The sequence below is a fragment of the Pipistrellus hanaki genome (genome assembly GCF_964339955.1).
Source record: "Pipistrellus hanaki genome assembly, chromosome: 8".
Classification (NCBI taxonomy): Eukaryota; Metazoa; Chordata; class Mammalia; order Chiroptera; family Vespertilionidae; genus Pipistrellus; species Pipistrellus hanaki.
The window spans coordinates 23,699,057-23,720,768 of NC_140510.1; the positions used below are offsets into that span (position 1 = coordinate 23,699,057).

Sequence of the window (21,712 nt, forward strand, 5' to 3'; positions counted from 1 at the left end):
TTTATTTGTGGGACAAAAGATTGTAACAATGTTCTCCTATATTTGAATGGGAAACATTTCCATTTGTGAATGTTTTGGAAATCTCACCAAACCAGCTAAGCCAGGACACCCAGGAGCTTATTTCTTGAGCGCCATGGTTCAATAAAGATGCATACCCTACCATTATTGTTGCGATGCCCACCTCTCCCCAAAATACAACAAAATATATGTCTTGGATTGCTTGACCCAGATGGTCTCAGAGCACCATGCCAGAAATGATGCCCTTGGGATCATTACTTTTCTTCTTAAGGCAGGCCACACAAAGAATCGTTCAGCTATCTAGACCAAACGCTCTTCAGCAGATTTCAGAACTGCTTAGGAGGTTGCCAGAGAGGACACACCAATGCAGGAGCCACAGCCAGAGCCAGTGCCACGTGCAGCATGTGCTAGAGCAGTGCCCTCCTACTCCCAGACGGCAGCGTGGCCCAGTGCTGTGTTCTCTGAAGTTCTAATGCAACTGGTGCAACCCCGTGACCTTATTAACTGGAGCACCTTCGTGGGCCCCCCCCACCCCGTGAGCCAGGCAGATTCCCCCGGTCTGTGAACTGGGAGTGGCTTCTTGGTTCTCAATCAATAGGCAGAGCTTCTGACAGCATGGGGGAATGCTCAAGCCAACTGGGGGAAGTACAGGCTTAGGTTTGAAGCTCTTGCTCAAAGCCAGAGAAAGAGGAAGTTCCCTGAGTGCTCAGCAGCCGGCTCCTCCCCCTGCCAAAATTTTAACTACACATTTCCCCCATTAAATCAGAATCGGTGATACCTATATAACTGTGTAGTGTTTGGAAATTGAAAATCATATTGAAAAAATAGCGATATTGTTGACTATACAAGGCAATGTCTCCAAATCGAGTAATGATGCGAAGTGTGTGGTTAACCGTAACTACGCAGGAAGTGGTTTCATTTAAAAGTTTTTGTGCTCACCCCCACCCCCTCCCTTTTTTGTTTCTTCAGTTCTGAAATTAAACAGCATCCAACATAGGCCTAATCTTACGACATGTGACTTCACTGTTTTCCGTTTTTGCTGAAAGAGTCATTAACAGTAACAAGTTGATGGCAGTTTCAATAAACAGGGCAACACGGAGAAAAGGTAAGTAAGTTTTAACTTTATATTGAACATGAAATTTAAATTGGAAGACATTGGACAGATTAGCCTAAGCTTTGGTGTGAACATGTAAACATTTCTACAAAAATGTGATGTTTTCACCTGTGATTGAAACATAAGCTTGTTCCCTTTGGTTGCAGGCCAGAATATTCTTTTCATATTTGCAGCTGTCAAATTCTCAACTTCTTTATTGAGATATTATACTCAGGTCCTTTACGCAGATTTCATAGTAAAATATTAAAGACAAAATAAGGTATATTTTTAGTGTGAAAGTGCTTGTAAAAATAACTACCAGAGAAAATGCAAAACTTTGCATTTTTAACTGGTCTTATAAAAATATGTACTATTTGAGATCCAGCAAATGAAAAAAAAAAAAAAGGCATTTTAACCATAAGAAATAACATCTAGATTGCAATGTGAGAGATACTGTAAAGTGCTGTAATGAAGTTACCACTAGAAACCCTTGAAAACGTGTAGGTTATTAAATGAGTAGTTTATTAAATAGCTATTAAAAAGCAGCAAAGTTTAAAATGCAAAAGAAAGCTCTGTACTTTTGGATGTATTTTTTTTTTCCTTAATTTTACTTAAAATGTAAATGAAATAAGTGGAAGTTTTATTTCATAAGCAAAACTGTATGTTTAAAACAGAGGTCACAGCTCACTTCACCGAAGGTCACTTCTGGGGAAAGAGGCAAATTGGCGATATACTTTTGTTATTTATATAATTACGTAATTTTCCTTCCTTGAGATTTTCCAAAATAAAAACTCTAGTAATAAAAAAGGTTTTCTTAATCATAAATTGACAAGAACTTTTATATTGACTTCTTGCTTTTATAGAATGTCTCTGTGTTGCTAATCTCAGAGACAAATACCTAAAATAAATCTGACTGTAGATTTTTGAAAGAATTTTAATAAAAGACCCCGATATGATCCACTCTTTTCTAATATTATTTTTATTGTGCTGTTGGATGGGGGAAGAGATGACCCCCACAACACCTATAGTTTTGAGTTATTAAAAATGGTTACAGGGTTGATAAGTGACAACAATTTTCTTTTCTTGTCTTCTATTGAAAGACATATATAAATGTGTTTTTCTTTAATATGGTCAAGTTAGCAGGAAATTATTAGGCATACTAGTACACTCCATTTTAAGACCTTTTCAATTGTGAATACTGAAGCTTGCTACTTGTTAACGTAAAATTATCACAAAAAACAGATTAAGATTTGGTGTTCAATACATTTTTTTTTTATTGCTAGAATGTGAAAAGATCTTGGTAATATACATTTGCTTTGATATAGTGATTAGCTTTTTAATTTGCTGCATTACCTCACAATGGAAAACATTATTTAAATCTGCCTTCAATATTATGGTTCTGACCCTCTGTATCTATGTAATTCAGATAGTTTGGGTTGATATGTTATTAGCTTATTTCATTTTATTATAAAAAAATTGCATGAATAAACATATGTAGTACTTACACATTAGAACAAAATGAATGTCCATATAAGCATTTGATACTGAAAAAAAAGGTCAGTATAGTTTTTTAGATTGAGTAATATTTTAAAAGCCAAATTCTCTATAAAACAATGGTTTCTTGCAGAAACAATTAAAATAAAAACATTTCATGGAATATATGTAAAATTAAGAATTAATTAAACATAGCTTAGCATTCTAAAGGATAAAGAACAAGTAATGCTTATAGACATGTAAACTAAAATACACTCAGAATTGCTTGTAAAACAGATAATGTATTATCTCTTGAATATACAGACCAAGCCTTAAGAAGCAATTCCAGTTGAGTTATTGCAGGTTACTATACCTTTATACATTTTAAGTGAATAAATAAAAAACACATTTTGGTGAAATAATAGCAATGCAGAGGATTTCATTTGCAGGGCTAGCTCAAAACTGATTTACTAAAAGAATATCATTCTTTTCCACTTGGGGCCAGCACACAGCAATAATCAGAAAGAAAACATGCCTTCATTCATATTCCTCCTCTTCTTTTTTAAGGGTCTGTTCGGGAGTGGCCTACTCTATCCCTAATTTAGATACCCCAGGTTTGGTACCCAGATGGGAAGGCCTCACTTTGCTCATTCCATCCCACTCCCATTGTCCTTAAATTCTACTCATCCTATTTCTCAGCATTGAGAGCATCTGATAAAAGTTGTCCATGCTCACAGGAAAAGGTCACAGCGTTTTTTTCTCTATTTTTAGCCAGGCCATCCTCCTAGTAGAATTCTACTATGGTCTCCCAGCAGACAGGATCCACTGGAACAGCTAAATGTTGAGGTCTTCCATCTCAAGTGAGGCAAATGGGAAGATACATGTTATGGCAGAAAGTGTGTTTTGTTACTCATTGGTCCTGCATGTGGTATTTAAGCACAGAATTCCTAAGGCTGTCCTATATAAAGGGTCCATCAAAGAGATGTGCCCATTGCTCTAAGGTATTCCTGGAAAGACTTACATAATTCTTATGGTAGATGAAAATTACATGTATTATATCTTCAGATAGTTTTGGTATTCCCGTAAACTTGGAAAATATTTAACATAATCAATTGATTTATATATTTTTTAAAAATCATTTATCATCCTAAATTTAACCCTTTGAGTAAAAGAAGTACATATATATATATATATATATATATATATATATATATTTATATATAAAACAAAATAATTGTTATATAGCTGGACATTAAAATGTACTTGTGTCCTGCCTCTATTCCCAGTAAGGGCACATACCTGGGTTATAGGTTCCATCCCAGGTTGGGGAGCATACAGAGGGCAACCAATCAATGTTTTTCTCTCACATCGATGTTCTCTCTCCCCAACTTTCTCTCTCCCTCCCTCCTTCTCTTGCTCCCCCTAAACATGCCCTAGAGTGAGGGCTAAAAATAAATAAATAAGAAAATAAATAAGTAAATAAATAAAAAATATATTTATAAATATTATAAATTTCAGTTTATAGTAGACTTTCATTTATAAAGGGTTAAAAATGAGTTAAAATTAGTTGACATAATAGAGATAGACAATGATTTATATAATTAAAATTTCCAAGGAGAGTGAAGTCAGGCATGGCTGGATCCAGGAGATCACACATAAATACTAGGATTCGTTCTTATTTTCTTTTATCTGTAAGCAGTTTGTTGCAGAAACTCACACTTAAATGACAAAAAAGCTTTAGGTTTACATCGATCCTTTCAGCAAACTCTGTTGCAAATTAATGCCTTAATTTGTTAGAGTCTAACACTACAAAGCATTGAGATCTATTTGGACTAAATTGTGTCACATGACCATAACCGAGCAGATCTTTGACTCAGGCACAGACACCCTGACTGACCCTGAGTGACCAGGCCTACGTCACAGGCCCATCATGCATCAAGGAGCCACCTCCTCCTGCAACACATGTTATCTTAGCTGAAAAGAGGAGCTTCCACACAACAGAAATGAAAATGCTTTCCCCAGAAGAAAGCTGGTTTCATTACTTGTAGGGAAAAGCACAGAACTCCACAACACAGCCACATATAGTCACATTTAAAAGCATTACTTACTCAAATTGTCCAAACTCTGTCATCAGAATTAAATATAGTATCAGTTTATAGGTAAGTTTGAATGAAACAAGGGTTTAAATTAAACTGAAATAATATTTTTAACCAGCATCTCCATGTATAAACCCCTCCCCACAATATTTGTCATCTAAAACTTATAATCTAGTATGATTACTATTTTAATAATTATGATGTAAATAAAAATTTCTGCACGCCATAAAAAGATACAAGAAATATTCTATCAGGGTTCAGAAATTCATCTAACATTTTTGTATTCTTGTTATGTCAGCCAGTAAACCAGGGAATTTTTCAGGTGTTGCTCCATTTGATCATATCCTACCAGAAAAATTAGGACAGCTTTGGAGAAAACATTTGGAGTAGTTTTCAGACAAAGCTAGGACTTGGGAGATGAGAAACATTCCAAGTGACAGGAAGAGAACGTGTCAAGGCACAAAAACATGGAGACATATCAGAAAATTTCTGAGGAAGACTTAGTTGTCTGGCTTTGTTAGCTACAAGAATAGATAATGGTAGGAGGTCAGGCCAGAAACATAGTTTGAGATCCTAATAGAGTGGTCTTGCTGAACACATTATGACTAAGGATTGTAAATAACAACAAGGTTGTTGAGCGTGGAAAATACCTAATTGGAGATCCATATTTTGCTTCTCAGTGGGTTGTTTAGCATCAGGATTTATTAGCTTCTTGCATATACCTCACTATTGGTGACAAATGCCTCAGGCAAGTTTATAGAAAAGGTTGCAGTCATTGGAGAGAGGTATTCCTCCAAGATCCGGCGCTAGCCCATCTCCCCAACCCCCTTGAGGTTCTTAAAAAGGCTGCAATCATCTCTTTTTTTTCCCTTTTCATTTTATGGAAGTCATTTTTATATGTGTGTTTTGTTTATTTTTAGTTTGAGAATAGGTGATAGATACAGTGAGGTCGTTCGAAATAAAAATAAATATAAAACTTTTAGAGAAAAATTTTCTCACATTCTAATTTTTATAGACCACATTCATCTCCACCTTAACCAAACAGGCAGCCACGTTATTTTTAAATCCTCATTTGAGGATATGTTTTCATTGATTTTAGAGAAGGAGGAAAGGAAAAGGGGAGAGAAACATAGATGTGAGAGAGAAACATTGATTGACTGCCTCCTGTACAACCCAACCATGAACTGAACCTGCAACTTTTTGGTGCCCAGGATGAGGCTCCAACCCACTGAGCCACCCAGCCAGGGCGCCAACCACATTTTTATTTTTATTTTTTTTAAATATATTTTATTGATATTTTACAGAGAGGAAGAGAGAGAGAGAGCTAGAAACGTCAATGAGAAACATCGACCAGCTGCCTCTTGCACATCCCCTACTGGGGATGTGCCTGCAACCAATATACATGCCCTTGACCGGAATCAAACCCGGGACCTTTCAGTCAGCAGACCTACGCTCTACCACTGAGCAAAACTGGTTTCGGCAGCATTTTTAAACTTTGTATTTTCTACATACACATATGTCTTCCTTTATTATATTTAAAGGTACCATACTATGCATTCTTTGCTTTTTTTCATTTATTAATAGTAATACCTTGGAAATATTTCCATACTAAAAAAACACAAAAAACAAAAAACTATGTAATTCTCTCATTTTTTACAGCTGTTCAGTACTCCACTGTGTGGATATATATAATGCATCATTTCAATCTCTTGTTAAAAGTTTCATGGGTGTTTTCATTTTTTTTTTCTAATACATGAATGTTTTAATGTAATTGTGAACACTTGAAAAGGTATCTATAGAATGAATTTCAGAAATACTATTTATTTAAAAACCAAGAGATAAAATAATTTTGATAGTTATTGCCAAACGCTTTTTCATGTTAGTTGTAACTTCTTGAACTTCCCCCAGCACATAATGAGGATGCTGCTGGAAGCTCCTTAGCTTTCCCAACAGATTGTGTTGACACACTTTTCAGGTTTTGCCAATCTGGACAAAACTGCATCTCAACAGTTTTATTTGATATTTCTGTTATGAGGATTGGGGTTGAGCTTGATTTAAAAAAATTAAAGTTCTATTTGTCATTCTTATTAAGCGAACATATCCTTTGTCAACTATATGTAATATATAATATGTAATACGGGATCAGAAGCATCAGCGAAGTTCAAGCCTTAGAATGAGATGCTAAAGGAAGTAAGGAATTGGGGCTAGCATATGTAAAATACACTTTGTATAAAGCTTGAAATAGGCAGTCGCCAAAAAAAATGGGATGAAATATAAATGTTTAAAGGAAGGAGAGGAGAAAAGAAATACAAAAAAATAAAAGGAAGAAAAATATTCAGAAACCCAACAAGGTCTCAGAGGATACTCAGACAGATGGGTGTAAATCACTAGCTCAAGTAGATAAATTGACCTGAAACAGACGGAGGAACACTGGAATGAGTGTCTATGCAGATGAATTGGTATAGATAAGATGAAATGAGGAGAGGACATTGAGGGAATACATGCTTCATTTTTTTTTCTCCTCCTCTAACATGGTAGGGAAGCTCATCTGATGAGAGGGAGTACTTATAGGATACCAAAGAATAGGTGGAATAACTTATTTTAAAATATTGGTCTTGTCAGTAACACACAATAAGTACAATTGTGGATTTTAAAATTGATTTTTCTCTTTTTTTGTGTGGCATCAGCCCAGTTCAATTCAACTCTGTAAATAATTTTGAGCAACTAAGTACATTGCATTGTGCTAGAAATTATCAGGGACACAAAGAATCAATGTGCTCTTTAGCCATTGAAAACTTTGTAGTTTCACAAACACAGCAAGTTAAATATAAACTTATATGTATAAATACAGTGCCATAGAAATAGTACAGAATATGTTATATCAGAGTCCTAATGATTTTGCTTTCCCAAGTCCCATGGCTATGTATATGTCTTTACATCATCCACTAGAGGCCTCATGCAGGAAATTCGTGTAAGAGTAGGCCTTCCTTCTCCTGGCTGCCTGCTCCAGCTTTCCTCTGGCACCTGGGACTGGGGCTTCCCTCCCAGCCCCTGCTTTGTCTGGCCTAATTAGAATAATATGCATTCATTATTATAGATTATTTAAGTTGCATTTAATGCAAATGAACACTCTTTGCCCCTTGAGACTGTCTGTTCATTTAACTTCTGGGATATTTCATTTTCCCAGTTTTTCTCCAAACTCACTGGATGTTCCTTCTCTGTTTCCTTTGCTCACTCTTTCTCACCATCTAGCTCTCTAAATATTAGAATGTCCTGCAATCAGTCTTCTGATTTCTACCTATCCAATCTCAGCTCTGGTCTTCTGTTTAGTCTTAGGTGATCTTACTTTGTGCCATGAGTTGAAATACTATCTATATTCCAATTAGATCTCAACACTAAATCTTTTTCTTAAGCACTGGAACTATAAGGCAATTGCCTACTCATGGTTTCCAATGGAATCTCTCACAGAGATAGCAAAATGAGTATATTTAAGACTAAGCTCTTAACTACTCCCCATTTGTTCCTGTCCCAACCTGCTTCTTCCCTATTTCCATCCTTTTCATTTAATGGTACCAACATTCATCTATCTTTTAAGGTCAGTAAACTAAGAAGTACCCTCAGTTCCACTATTTCTTCATATTCCTTATTTAAAACCACATCCAATTCATCAGTTATAAGCAAAGCCTGTAAAATATTGATCATTATTTTATTTAATGGCCCTTGAAATGTTATATCACCCTCCCCCCTGGACAAATAGCTCTTTTAATTTTTTTTTTTTTTTTTGTATTATGACTTTTTCTCAAAAAATGTGCTAAATTAGTACAATAAGTGACATTTTGATGACATCATAATTTTAGATAAAGCCACACTTACAATTCACTTTCTAGTGTCAAGTAAAAGAAAATCATAAAAATGTATGGATTAATGTTGATTTGCACATTTTGAATGAACTCAAGAAGATTGAGGAGGTAGTAACTTTCAGACCTTTCAGTAAGGGTTTTTTTTTTGTTTGTTTTTTGTGTGTGGTTTTGTCCTAAAAGTGTTTTTCTGTGTTGTAATTTATTGAGTATGCTCTTAGAAAAAGAAGACTTAGTCTTACAACCATTAAAAATTTTGGTGAAGAAAATAATTCAGGAAAAAAAGGGAAATTTGATAATTTAAATAATATTATATCTTACATACATTTTTTCCAAATTGTTAATTTTTACATAAACCAATTTTTTATCTATTCATATGTTTATATATTTATAAATGGTGATTGTATATATTCAACTCTTATTTAACAGAGTAGAGGCCGGTGCATGAAATTCGTGCATTTGGGGGAAGGGGGTCCCCTCATCCCAGCCTGTACCCCTCTCTCCAATCTGGGATCCCTTCGGGGATGACCAACTGCCCTATTGGGCCTAAACCAGCAGTCTCACAATCCAAGACCGCTGACTCTTAACTGCTCATCTACCTGCCTGCCTGATCGCCCCTAACATATTTCAAACAAATGATACTTTATGGGTACATTTTTAGTTACCTGGCAGTGGTGGAAGTTGGATTAGAACCTTGGAACCCATTATATACTGTGCTGTCTTTCTGAAACTCAGGACAGGCAACACATCATCCACACCAACCACCTCTAACTATTGCAATAAGCTATTTTGCTAAAACTATGGTTTTAAATTTTAATCATTATGTTTGTTTTTGATTAATTTTCTAAAACCTTAAGAGACATTTTTGTTCTGCTATCTACTGATGTAATGCCAAGCTGGGAGTCAAAATAAGATAGGCTTTTAGAAGAGTAGACTGCTCAGGAAACTAGGTGCTGAGTCAAGGGAAATTTTTCTTTTGTTAATTTATTTTTCTGCTTTAGTTAGTTTTATATTAGAATTTTAAGGGCTAGAAACTGAATAGTAACGTTCATATTCATTTTTATGATAAGTGTACTGGGAACTCAAGTAACCTGAACCTCCAGATAATATCATCTACTTGTATCTTGATGGTTCTCTTAAAGGAAGTGAAATTTAGGAGTGAACATGAGTGTTGAATATCCCAGTAGCGTCTCCAACACCGTGGTAGGTACTATGGTATTATAAAAAATAGACAATATTCCCTTATTTGCAAAATACTTATGATAAATATGAGACATTCATCAATATAAATTATTAGAGTAGGATTATTAATAATACTAATCACAACTATGATTAGGCTATTATGTATAATGCATATTATGTATCAGATGTTTGGATATGTGATATTATTTGATATCCATAAAAATCATGTGATGGAGCTGTGGCTGGGGTGGCTTAGTTTGTTGGGTGTCGTCCTGTGCACTGAAGGGTCGCTGGTTGGATTCCTGGTCAAGGCACATGCCTGGGTTATGGGCTTCATCCCTGGTAGGGGGCATGCAGGAGGCAGCTGATTGATGTTTCACTCTCACATTGATGTTTCTTTCTCTCTCTCTCCATCCCTCTCCCTTTCTCTAAAAAAATCAATACAAATGTATATTTTTAAATCATGTAAGGGAGTCAGTATCTGTTTTAAAGATAAGGAAGGTACAATTAAGTGGTTAAGTATCCAAATTTATGTACAACTTAGTTGAGTGTATCATGATTTACAGGGATATCTGGATAATACAAAAAGCATGTTATTTTCACAATGCTACGCTACACATTCTAGCCTTTTAAGTGACACCAGTTAAGCAATGCTGGACTTCATTATATGTTTTTTAGTATCCAAAAGGGTCTAAAAGGATTCTGCTTTGTTGAATGTCTAAAGCAATGCCATCTGTGGAAATGGGTTGCTTGTTCATATTAATTACCTCGTATACAGGTGATACAAAATATGTGAGAAAGGAAACATTTTTGCCTTAGTTTCTGTCATACTGCCAGTACCTTATCTATTTTTCTTCATCTCTTCTGGACCCCATGTCTACCCGCAGTCCTTTAATGTTCAAAATTCCTTCTTAAGCCATGCTGAACATTATGATGTGGCAACTAGCAACAAATGGCTACTCAGCACTTGAAATGTGGCCAGACTAAATTGAGTTGTAAAATGAACTCCCACTTGTAAAGATTATTACAAATAAAGAGAATTTAAATTATCTCATTAATATTTTCATATTGATCATGTGCTGAAATTATAAAATTTTTATATACTAGGTTAAAAGCATATTATTAAAATTAATTTTATGAATTTTATTTTACTCATCTAATGTGGCTACCACAAACAAATTCCATAGGTGACTCACATCATATTTCTAGTGAGTGGCACAGCTCTAGACCATCTTCTCTTTTTTCCAGGCACCTTTGACATGCTTTCCCATTTTTATGCTTTAAATGTAATCTCTCAAATATAGTTCTTAAATTTTTTTATCTTTGGCCTTGGCTTCTCTTCCAATATTTTTCCTCATTTTAGTTTGTTACTTGATATACCTATACCTTGATTTCTCAAGTCATCTAAACAAGTAATTTTGGAATCTCTACTTACTCCAAACATCCTATCAATTGTCATGTTTTAGGGGAAGCCAGTCCCTCCCTCCTCTCTGTTTTTATTTATTGTCATAGTTATTTATTTGGTTATCCATTACGTCTCTTCTAGACTTTGGCAAAGAGGCATTACTTGCTTCCATACTCCTCTTTCTCATTATTTTTACTTTGCCTATTTCAGATTTATTTTATGTCTCCAGGTGGATTAATCCAAGTAAGAACGTCAATTCTCTATTTTTATTCTACTCAGAGTTTTTAAAGTGAGTTCACATACCTCATTTTATTTGATTATTCCAGCAAGCTAGTGAAATAAACAAGAGCTCTTAATAGATTTAAAGAAGGTAATAACACATGGGGTAATTGAATTGTTTGAGAACATGATGAGAACATATTTCTCCCAAACTTTAGTCTAGAAATTCTTTTATTCCTTATAGAGATAGTAAAGATATTAAGAGCTCAGGCTGGAAGTCAGAAAAAGCAAAGTTCAATCCTGGGCTCCACCACTTGCACTTGCTAGATATTACATACATTATGTTGTCTATCTCTCTGAGCTTGAGTTTCCTCACCAATAAAATGGGGGCGTTTCATCACAGGATGAAAAGAAAAGTAATGTATGTAAAATATTTTGTCTAGTTTGTGGCATATAATAATTGTTTTACAAAAGGTTAAATGTAGTTCAAATAGTAGCCATAGTAATTGGTTTATTAGGTTTAGTCCATTGATGACCATTTGCCCCCTTGTTATGAAATAAAACTTATGCCAAGATATTTTTGGTTTATTTCAATTGTCAGTATTATGATATGATTATAGAGCTCATCAAAAGCATTTCTTGCTATTGCTTTCATTTCCCCAATACAGCTGTGTGTGGGAGAAGGAAGAAGGCTCAACTTGTTTGTTTACCAGTTTGGGGTTGGTATGGAAGCTTTCCTTTGAGCAGCTCAAGATGTGTCCTCACCAAAAATACCCTTTCTTTTTGAAGAATTAATATCCATCACACAGTGCAATTCAAGAAGAGGTAGGCAGCCTTTGACTCTTGGACACGCAATTAAAATACAGAAAAACTACAGAGACAAGGAGAAAGAGAGAAAGCAAAATGTTCTTCACCCACTTTTACTTTGTATCTAAATTTGCCTAGGGCAGTAAGGTAATAGCATAGAAGGTTCCTGAGGCAGATATTCTAGGATTCTAGCAAAATTATTCTAGAAGGAAAAAAAGGAAGGAAATTGAGAGGTCCAGGATCATTTTCATTTATTTATTTATTTTTTTTTTCTCCCTGAGAAAACCTCAGGATTCCATGTATGTAGGTTGAGTGAGTAGACCAATCTCAGTCCTAATTCTGAAAACTATTAGGACATCCACTTAATACAAGTAAGGTGTGGCAGTGGGAAGTGGCTATGGTGCTGCCCTTGGAGAACCAGCTTCATCCTACAGGTCAAGCCCTTTTGGGTTATAGTTTGGCTTTAAGAAAGTGAGCTGTGGTTTCAGAGTAGGAAGTCGACAAGAAAGAAAAACTAGAGACTAGTCAGTTTTTGGGGTAGAGCATGACTTGAGGGATGGGGAAGGTGAGATGCAGTGGTTATTCCCTGGCCTGAATGCACTGTTTCTCAAAGCCACCTGGCAGCTTTTGAGGTAGAGAAGTGGGAAAGACACATAGGAATCCAGTGACTTTTGGGGCTGGAAACCACAACCAGTCTAACACAGTGGCAAACCTGAACTGGGTGGAAATGCTCGCGGTCTTGGGGGACTTGGAGGCAGGGGAATTTCAGATAGGCACCAGATACCCGTAATGTTATAGATACTACACAGAGCAACAACACTGATAAACGTAGCGTCTGACTTTAAGGATCCCATAGTCAATTTGAGCAGAGGAGACACACAACTCAAATGGAGAACAGAAAAAACTAGAAGCCAGGATATAATTATCTGCCAACATAGAAAAGGAACAGTAATGGAGGTCAGAGCAGAAAGGAGGAAAAGGGGAACATAGTTAGCAATAGCAAAGAGCACAGCACACTCTCATACTCTTTGTCATTTGAGATCATGTTGAAAACATTATAAGAATATATGAAATAATGTTAATCTTCAATGACCCATTCTAAAACAGTGGAACAAACACAGTCTCTTCTTGGTTTTGTTCTACATTTCTAATATATAATATATATAATGACATTGGCTTACTGTGTAGCAGAATCTCTGCTTAACCCACACAGGTGACTGATACCAAGAATCACAGTCACAAATGCCCCCGCCAGTCAAGATACCTATGGAAATCAAGTGTGAAGGGAGAGAACTTCTGGACCAGAGAGAACTTGGCCCTTTAGAGGATGTAGTGGGTGCCCACCTCCAGCTGACAGTTACCATACACACCTTGATAAGTTTTTCACACCTTGTGACTTCTCAAGAGAAGACACACAGATATATACCCCTTTAAAAAAATAAAAATCCTCATTTTCCATGGGAACTCATTCAAAACATTTGAAATCATTGTTCAGGCCCAACAACATATGTCTGTGGGTTGTGTTTGGTTGGCAGTCTGCTGGTTTTCCACCTCTTTTTGCTTTTATGGCTGCTCCTAAGCAAGCAGGAACAGGGTGCAATAACTGTTTACACAATACATTCTAATCAAGGGTTAGTGACTGACTAGCACGTTAGATTATTCTATGAAAAAGCACCCATTTAAATATAGTTGTGTGGGTGTTTTTTTTTTTGTTTTTTTTTAATTTAGGTCCTTGTTTTGTTTGTCTATCTTTCATGACTGTGTTCATTTTTCTATTTGAAAGAACAAAATTTCATCTGCTTCCAATTCTCCTCAAAGCATTTTTTTAACCTTGAAAACATATCTCCAAAAGGTTAACTTTTCTAAATCATAGCAAATATAGTAATCTTTAGTTTACCTGCTATTTTCAAAGCCACGAGATATAAATTATGGACCAGAGAATCCACACTTGTATGGATGCATTGTTGTAGGGAAGCTATAAAGGATGTTCATATACCTTGGATGGTGGTAATAATAGAAAGGACAATTTAAACACACATGTATGCATACATAGACAGATGTGAAATTCACAGCCCACAAGATGGGGAAATGGATCTGGGTGTGGCTGTATAACCCATTTCATCATACATGTTATCTATTAATAGATCAGAATCTCTAAACCTCAGTAGTTTGACAAGGCTATAAGAGAATAAAGGGAGGATACTGAGAAAAAAACAATTACTGTTCAATAATGTTTAAACAAAATGAATAATCCTGGTAGTCATTTAAAAACTATAAATATGTATGCATTCCCCTTTGAGTTCAATATGCACTAGACAAAGTCATATATTTTGCTTTGTGATGAACCTAAAATAATGTAGAACTTTGACTACACTACTACAAATTATAGTAACTCTCAATTAACTGGAAGGCATCTAACTCTCTTTTCTACATCTCAGTTCCTGGGGAGAGGACTCTCCCAGCTCTCCTCTGAAGAAAGAGGAGTAAAACGCCACTTTTATTATTTTAAAAATATATATGTTTTTATTATTTTTATTTTATTATTAATTTTTAAGTAAATATATTTTATTGATTTTTAACAGAGAGGAAGGGAGAGAGATAGAGAGCTAGAAATGTCGATGAGAGAGAAACATGGACCAGCTGCCTCCTGCACACCCCCCATTGGGGATGTGCCCACAACCAATGTACATGCCCCTGGCCGGAATTGAACCCAGGACCTTTCAGTCTGCAGACTCGCGCTCTACCACTGAGCTAAACCAGCTTTGGCAATTTTATTTTATTATTAATTTTAATTTAACTTTATTGTAAACGTATTACAGATGTCCCCTTCCTGCTTCCCCATCCCCCATTGCTCCCCTTCTCCATCCTCTGTTGGCTGTGTTCATGGAAAACACCACTTCTTTAAATGAGGACTCTAGTCCCCCAACTACTCCAGGATTGAGGTTCCTGGTAGTGCAGCTGAAGTGCTTCAAGAAACTAAAAAAAGAGCCTTTAGTTAATCAACCTAGAAAGGAAAGGGTACCTTTTAAGAAATACAACATATGCAGCATATTGAAAGATCTTCAAAGAAGGATTGAAAAACTCAGTCTAAAACATTCAATTTAAATAAAGTAGATTGGTAAATAATTTTTCCTATTTTGATATTCTTGGCTTCATAAAAGGAAGCCTCACTAGCCCCAAACTTCAGATTATATTTGAATGAACACAATAGTATTTTGTGGAATCTGTTTTGTTCTTATACCAAAGATCCTTTGTTATTCAACTGCAAATGTTTAAATGGACATTGTTTTAGTACTCACACAAAGTTCATGATATAAACATTAAACAATAACAAAAAACACCTGTGCTGAGAGTTACACAATAGACCCTGATTGCTTGTCTTATGATCCTTTAGGGTTTTTCTTGTATGAAGAGAATTTATTTTGTAGCAGTAACTAAGCTTGGATGTGTGTTCTGGATTGCTAGACATCGTATTTAAATTAATCTTAAATAGATATTCACAGTATTACTTTCATGTACCTCTGTGTCTATGTATCCATCTCTAAACCTACCTATTCACTACCTATCCTCTTCTCACTCTTCCCAACTATGATCCATACCACTCCTCCCAACCACCAGCATATTACCAAGTGAAATGTATTCCTAGAAAACTTAATTCGAGCAACAATATATACAAATATGAATCTAGTAGTAATAATGGGCTCTAAAAACAAAGAGACACTATAGTAATTGGTAACAATTTTAGAACAATGTAGATATAAAATTTAAAAAATAACTTTATATAATTCTATAGACATGTTTCTCAAGAAAGTTCAGTATGCATCTGAGTCAGCAGGGGTGATGGCCAAGCCTGTAGTTCCTCAGGCCCTGCGTCAGTCTTGCTGAGTGGACTTGTCTTTGGAAGGCACAGTGGAACCTGCCTGTTTGAAGCTCCTCACACTGTCCCTTGCACATCCCTGTTCTAAGTGTTCTTCTTCCTCACTTCTAGAGCTATTTGTTCATTTTCAATGGAAGACGAATTATTTCTGACCTGATCCCCAGAATAAATCTCAGCTTATTGCAAATAATTTTGAACTATTTCCAATGGGATGAAGTTCTGTGAGTTTGATAATAAATTATAAAATGTGATCATGGCTTTTGGTCTGCACTTGTGATACAAATATCAAGTGTGTTTCCCTTTCATTACAAATCCCAGCACCTCAACAAGTCATGCCTTCATCCTCAGGCATTTGCTTCGTCACTTTCTCCACTGGCAACCGGGTCTCTCATCGCCCCCTTCCCTTGGAAGGATTGAAGCCCTACCTCTCTAGGCCAGTCTCCTCTGTGGGTAATTGAGCTTCCTCTGAATAATACCAGGCATTCAGAACTCTTACTTAGTAGCATACCACCTAGTGGATAACAATCTGTAGATGGGGACTTCTCAATAATGCTCCTCACAGATTATACAAACACAGGCATTCACACACACACACACACACAGACACACACACACACAATTTAAAATGTATTTTCATGCATACATAATTGAGTTGGAGAGAAACTGATTCTTAAAAGCATTCAAGGAGACATTGTGAAATATTTTATTTGAACGTTTTAATGGTATTGCCATTCTCACAACAATGGACTATGACATTACTGTCCCAATCTTAGACATGTCCCTTTGGCCCTGAAATCCAACCCAATCAATTCCGAGTTTGAAACCATGAGCATTAGGGAAAGACTAATTGGATACAATAACAAACTTGCTAAATAAAACAAATGTCAGCCATATTTGACTACTGTCAGTTATGTCAGTTACTGACTTCTGTTCATTAATGTTGAGCACTAATTATGCAATATGCAGCTTCTCCATGTTTTAACACAGGCAGGCCACAATAGAGTTAGAGAAGTCTAGTGTACGACAATTGATGGGTGATTAGATATTTTAAAAAATATGTTTTTTTAAAATTGATTTTTTTTAAAATTGAAGGGAGAGGGAAAGAGAGAAAAATAGAGCAGTTGCCTCCTGCTCCATCTCTGATTGGGGATTGAACCTGCAACCTGAGTATATGCCCTGACTGAGAATAAACTGGCAACCTTTTGGTGTGCAGGTCAATGCTCAGCCAACTGAGCCACACTGGCCAGGGCAATGCTGATTCAATTTAATCTGCTTGATGAAGGGCTTTGTAGCATCCTTTGGGAAATAAATACTATACAACATGAAATCCCAGGAAACAAGCAATTGTAGGTTAAAATGTCTTTTTCACACTTGATACTCGCTTCCCAAAGATCAGTGAGTGAGTCCGTCCTGGAGAGTGTGAGGCTGAGTGCGAGGCTGCTTGTTTTGCCCGCGTTCCTAATGCAGTGGCTGCTGAGCAGCTTGTTCTGTCGCCCCGCTTTCTCCATCAGTGACATTTCATCACTCAGTGCCCTAAGATAGTCACCCTGCTTTCCTTTAATTGATACTTGTACGCAAGACGGAAAACGGCTCAGCATTTCTTGCTAGATTAGGTCAAAACTGACAGAAGGAAACATAGAAGATTGCATTACTTATGCCCCTGATGGTTCTCCTGGGTTTCCAAGGAGATTGGCATTTCATAAAATGTCTTATGCTGCCTACACATAATTACAATGGCACAGACATTGTGTTCCTATTTGCTTTTTAATCTTGACTTCTTAGCTGATCGTCAGAGGGAAATTCAGAAGCAGTTTCACTCATCTAATTTTATTTTTCCCCCTATGCCCTTAGTCAATGCATGGCACCCTTGGACCTCTCATCTTTAAGTGCTTCATTTGTCATTCCTGTGAAGTCTTTACCTTTTTCTCCAACTGCTTGGTAACCAGAAGCATGGAACATGCACCTGGAAGTTCAAAGTAAAGTTTCTAAAGTTCTAGAGAACTCCCCAGGCCCCGCCCCAATACCTGGGTGTCCTTATCAAATAGATACTGTGAATTTGATTCTGATTTAAAGTTAACTAAGAAGAATCCATGATAATGCCATGTTTACTGTGTACTTTTAAGCGTTTAGGGATCCATTATTTTTTTTTTCTTCTAAGAGAGAGAGAGAGAGAGAGAGAGAGAGAGAGAGAGAGAGAGAGATTAAAGAGAAACATTGATCGGTTGCCTCTCATACGCACCTTGTCCAGGCTTTGAGCCGGCACCTTGTCCAGGCTTTGGGCCGGCATCAACATGTGCTCTGATAGGGAATCGAACCCACAACCCTTCAGTGCATGGGATGATGCTCCAACCAACTGAGCCACATCAGCCAGGGCTGGCAATCCAATCTTTTGGGTCTCTTTTCACTGCCTTTTGAGATGGGATTATGCCTTAAATAAAGTCATCAATGTTCCTTTGGATCTATTATAAGAAAAAACTAAAATCTTTAATAGGAATTGCAAGGTGCTCCAATCCAACCAATATTAACTCTTTCTTTCTCACTTTCCCACCAAATCACACACCCTAACAATTGTTATGGATGCTCACCCCTCTTTCCCTTAAATATTATGATCTGAGCCTGCACTGCTATTCATATCCCTTTTCTGTTTTGGAGTTCTATTTATCATACAATGTCAAAGTCAAATGCCACCTTCACTTTGAGGTTGTCCTAAATCCCATTCTCCATTGCACTCTCATCAGGCTCCCGTGTAGACAAGCATGCTCATGTCTAACTCAACCTTTGATTTTTAATAATTTTTTAAGAAACTGTGGGAACTAACAAGTCTATTCCTCAGGGTTGAGGCTCAATGAAAATTTCAAGTGTAAAACCAGTTGCTTTGCTCTCAAAAGGATGAGTCTAAAAGGCTAAAGGAAATGGCAACAGGATGCCAAGATCTAAGAAAAATTCAAGGTTACCTATTCAATTTTGTCCAGGACTTACTCTACTCAAAAACGTATTTTACTTGTCCTTTTCACCACTTAGGATGCTCACATGCAATGACAATAACTGTGCCACAATTTATCTATGTGGTTGACTTGCCAGACTTCGTCAGTAACTGTGGCATATCGCCCAGATTCCCTGATAGAAGTTAAATAAATGCAAAGCCTTATCACATTTCCTATATATTAACACCTGCCCCATGAAAGACAATGTTACCCAATGGGGTGGCTTTGGTCAAATTCCTTTACTGTGATCTTCTTTTTTCATTATATTTGACATTTTGGAAATGGAGTTTTATTGCACTCTCTGGAAGTGGTCTGGGGAAATTAGACTTAATAGAGATGTAGAAGCCATAGGGGGAAAAAATAAGAAAAGTAAAGTGAACTGGTAGGAAACTGAAATTAAAATGTTATTTTGGTAAATGGCTGCTGTGGAGGAGACGACAAACAATTGCAATGCAAGTTAATTACTGACCTGTCACGGAAGTGTAGCACCAAGGTTGTGCCACACATTACCGGAGCTACCAAGGCCACAAGTCATTTCCACGGGGAAGCAAACAGACCATCACAGATCAACATAAGATCTTTCCAGGGGTCGGAGAGAATTCCTCAGAGAAGTACTATTTGTCTGTGGAGCTGCCATTAGCTCTTAGCAGACCTGGAGGAACAGCGCTTCCCAGATATTCCAGGAAATAAAGGGGCTCAGTTCACCATAGAGAGTTCCTGTGTGCTCAGGCAGCAGAGATGGTAGCTCTTAAAAGACCAGACAGCTCACTTTCCACAGAGTGAACACCTGGTTAGCACTCATTGAATGGGAATCCTCTGGGGGACATTCGGTGCTGCTTCTGAGATGGATTTCCTTACGAAATCCTCAGTGGTAGTTATGTCAGACAAGCGAGCCCTTCTTTTTGGAGAAAGAGTATGATGTACCTAAAGAAACTTGAAACTCAAGGAAAACATTCTCTATTGTCATGACAATAAACTGCTAAATTCTAAGTTCGTGATAAATGCCATTTTTTTAAATGAGAAAGAAAGAGGTTATTCTAAAATGCAAATATGGCATTCTTCATATTTTAAAAAATTCATATGACCCTCCAAGTATGTTTAATGTTAACCTCAGAAGATATGAAATGCATTGCTTTTTTCCTGCTTCTCACTGATTATGAAATATCCATAGTTCATGTGGCCCTTAGAAACTCTGGCCAACTTGAGTGACACATATTTTTCTTTCATTAAGAAATAAACTTGCTCAAAGACATTTTCCTGTGGGTAATGCTTTTCTAGGCTATGTCCACTGGCATTAACTTGTTTCCATAGTTTTCTACTTATATATTCAACAAACATTTATTAAGTCTCAATTGTTTTGTCAAGAAGCACAGGGACATTTATAAATGATTAAATAGTAAGACTTACCTAACATGGCTGTCCTATTACCATTTTAATTCCCTTATCTGTCAGATTTCCTTGGGAATTGTTGTAACCTTACTTTTTTCTTACACAGTTTCCACTTGACTTGGAGGCCGTTGACTAAAGCAAGGCAGTTTGGGGATGTAGGCCCTGAGTCCTGTTTTGGGACTACTTTAGAACAGGTTGATGCACCTTGGGAAAACATCTCGGTATCTCTGAACTTCAGTTTTTTTCTGCTCTGCATCCTGGAAATACAGCATAGTGCAAATTCAGTATCTCCTAGCTCACAATATTCTTAACATTCTTCCACTTTTAATGATGTTGATGGGAAAGAGATGTCAAAAATTCACTTTCTAACTCAAAAGGGCAAGCTGCTTAGTATAATTAACAGTGTTAAAAAATAATTGACAGAGCAGCTATTAAATTATGATTATGCAAAATATCACATTCCCTCCTATTTGGGTATTTGCAGGGACAATGGGAGAATCAGGCCCAGAACAGTCCAGAACCAAGTCTGTTGAGCAGAGCTAGAGCTTGTGTGGTTCTTACGAAGTGCATTGTCATCACTGCTTCCTGTTTTTAAAACAGTATTGAAAGTGGAACTAGTGCAATACTAATATCAGAAGCTATTCTTGCTCTTCTCTTGGTACATAAAAATCAGGAAGTCTGGAAATCGTGAAGCCAGTCTTGAGTGATTTACATTTTAATTTCTAACTCAGGGATATTTATTTGGAGACAGTTAGAAAATCAATGGATATGTTAGACACATGCAAAATGAACTAATTCCTTAATATTTTCATTAGTCATTCACCAAGGCTCTGTTTGTCACATGTGTCAATATTTTATCTAATAAAACATAATGATGACGATGATGATGATGATGATGATCAGGAAGAACAAGGGACATTCTAAATCAAATCACATGTATATTACATGAAACTTAAAGTTAATAATACTTATAATTAACAAAATGTTTGATGTTACTAAGCTGCATAGAAATCACACATAGACAAATATTGATAATACAATCTATTCTACAAAGTCTAGAAAGTTGAAGGTCATTGGAGAATAAAAACCTGGGTGGAACAACAGAATCTAATTTCAAAACTCTGTGAATATGCCTGGAATAATAACACAGAAAGATTCACACATTGAAGTTCTTCATGGTCTTTCTGAGTACATTCTGAATTTGATACATGTGTTCCTGGCAGCTTAGTTAGCATGGACCCTAGGGTGGGAGGGCTTCCTTTGATTTGAAGTTGGGAAGGCTTCATCATGGAGTTTGTTCCCCTAGAACAGT

The 21,712-nt window shown here is 36.5% G+C and overlaps 1 protein-coding gene across 1 annotated transcript in view; it reads left to right on the forward strand.

Annotated features, from left to right (window-relative positions):
- The first annotated feature begins 980 nt into the window (after positions 1 to 980).
- The window catches only part of ARHGAP15 (Rho GTPase activating protein 15), a 609,260-nt gene continuing 588,528 nt past the window's right edge, over positions 981 to 21,712 (forward strand). Inside the window, exon 1 of the mRNA XM_084891908.1 lies at positions 981 to 1,123. The gene's annotated coding sequence lies outside the window, so the exon portion shown is untranslated. The remainder of the gene's footprint in view (positions 1,124 to 21,712) is intronic.